The sequence below is a fragment of the Mandrillus leucophaeus genome, unplaced genomic scaffold (assembly GCF_000951045.1).
Source record: "Mandrillus leucophaeus isolate KB7577 unplaced genomic scaffold, Mleu.le_1.0 Scaffold178, whole genome shotgun sequence".
NCBI classification, from domain to species: Eukaryota; Metazoa; Chordata; class Mammalia; order Primates; family Cercopithecidae; genus Mandrillus; species Mandrillus leucophaeus.
In genome coordinates this window covers 383,952-386,458 of record NW_012101787.1, presented here as the reverse complement: position 1 = coordinate 386,458, position 2,507 = coordinate 383,952, and the positions used below count along the sequence as shown (strand labels likewise).

General features: G+C 37.5%; 1 pseudogene; it reads right to left on the bottom strand.

Moving 5' to 3' along the window:
• Positions 1–369: 369 nt before the first annotated feature.
• Positions 370–734, bottom strand: LOC105537659 (annotated as a pseudogene).
• Positions 735–2,507: the final 1,773 nt, after the last annotated feature.

The following is a 2,507-nucleotide window of genomic DNA, read 5'->3' as shown; positions in this document are numbered from 1 at the left end:
ATATCCCACACATTTTTATATATTGTATTTTCATTTAATTTAAGATATCTCAAATATCATTTGTAATTTTTTTCATTGCTACATGGGTTATTTCAAAGTCTATTGTTTAGTTTCCAAATATTTGAGAGATTATATTTATGTTACCGATTTGGCACATAATTCCACTGTGATCAGAAAACATACTTTCATTTCTTTCTTTCAAATTTATTGAGACATACTATGGCCTAGAATATGACCTTCTTTGATGTATTTTCCATGTGCACTTGAATGCATATTGTGGTGTTCTATTTTTTCACATGAAAGTTTTTAGTTTATTAATCTTCTCATGAAAAATCCACAATGGCTGCAGAAAACATCATTGCAGCATCTTCACTCCTTCGGCTTTTTGCCAGCACCAGCATTGGCCTTTGCGGTGTCCTGAGTTTCTTCATTCTGTTCTTGCCTTCCTGCAATTGCTTTCTTGAGGTCTTTTTCTTCTCATACAAGCCATGTCTTGCAAGTCTATGTCTGGGTCCATTTTTCTTTGCATAATCCAAGGAATCGTAAATCATGCCAAAGCCAGTTGTCTTGCCACCACCAAAATGAGTTCTGAATCCAAATACAAAGATGACATCCAGTGTGGTCTCGTACATTTTGGTGAGTTTTTCCCAAATTTCCATCTTAGGTACTGTTGCCTTCAGGGTATGAAGGACATCAACCATCATTTGTTTCCTCTGACGTAGTTGCTTGGTCATGAACTTTCTAATTCAGATAGTTACTGTGTCATTCATGATGGTAGTCAATCCTTAGACGGCCAGGAATGAAAAGAGTGCTGTTTTGTGGTGCAGTGTTATGTAAATGCCAATTAGGGCATGTCGGTTGACAGTGTTGTTCAAACCTTAAATATCCTTACAATAGAGGAGTTATTAATAAATTATTTTAGGCAGTTAGTGAGGGTAAAAGAGTTCTTGGTAACATTTTCCTTTAATAAAAAGCAGCCCCCAAACCACTTCTTTTCTAACAGAAAACAGCCTGAAAAGTCAAGCTGCAAGCAAGCTGGAAGCTTGCATATGTAAATGCCAGCAGCTGCACCTGAAATCCAGGTACATTCCAACATGTAGACTTCTCCCTCCCTTTTCTTTGTTACCACATGTGTGGGTGTCATGGCACCAGCCAGGTAAAGCCACGTGTGCAGGTGTCATGTAGGTAGACAGCCAGGTACTGGCTGGTAGGTAGAAGCCACATTTGCATAATGAAAGATGAGGGTGGGAGGGCTAGTTCCTTTGTGGACTACGTAAATGGCACACCTGGTTACATGAATCCCTGGGCCCTATGGGATTTTCAAGCCTCTCTGCAAAATCGATCAAATCCCACCCCCAACCTGGAAACTCTCCCTTGGGCGACCCACTTTCTCAGCATGAGGAGGATTTCTCTCTCTGTCTTCTTTTTTGTCTATTAAACTTTCTGCTCCTAAACTCCTCATGTGTGTCTGTGTCCTTAATCTTCTTGGTGGGAGACATTGAACCCTGGGTATTTACCTCAGACAGTGGAGCTGCTTCACTTATTGATTTTTTATGTATTTGTTTTATAATTGCTTAGATTGGAGTGTTGAAATCTGCAACTGTGATGGAGAATTGACTCACTTATCCTTTTGGTTCTATCAGTGTTTGCTTCATGTAGAGACAGTCCTCAGTGATACTGTAGGTTTGGTTCCACACACTGTAATAAAGCAAATCACATAAAAGTTTTGGTCCCCCAGTGCAAACAAAGTTGTTTACACTATACTGTAGTTTAGTGTGTGCAATAGTATTATGTCTTTATAAACTATGTGCATATGTTCAAAATACTTTACTGCCAAAATATTTTGACACAGAGACACAAAGTGAGTATGAACTGTTGGAAAAATGGTGCTGATACACTTACTCAACACAGGGTTGTCACAATTTGTAAAAAGTACAAAATCTGTGAAGTGCAATTAAGTAAAACACAATAAAATGAGGTATGCCTATCTTTTGAAACTTTTCATTAGGAGTATACAAATTTAAAATTGTTGTATTTTCTTGGTAAATTAAATCTTTCTAAAATGTGCCACTTGATTCATGGTAATATTCATTGTTCTCTCTTTCACTTTGTGTGATACTAATCTAGCCACTCCAGTTGTCTTTTCATTCATTTTTCCTGAATATGTCTTTATTCATCCTTTTATGTTTAACCTCTGTGTTTTTGTAGTTAATGTCAGTTTCTTGTAGTCAGCATACTTTTGGATCTTGATTTTTTAATCCAACTTGATGAATCTCTGTCTTTTAATTTAAGTGTTTTGATAATTGATATTTAATGTAAGTATTGATATGGTTGAGTTTAATTCTATCATCATTATGTTTCTAAATATCTCATCTGTTCTTTTCTCCTTTTTTTTTGAGACGGAATCTTGCTCGTCACCCAGGCTGGAGTGCAGTGGCGTGATCTTGGCACACTGCAAGCTCTGCCTCCTGGGTTCACACCATTCTCCTGCCTCAGACTCTCGAGTA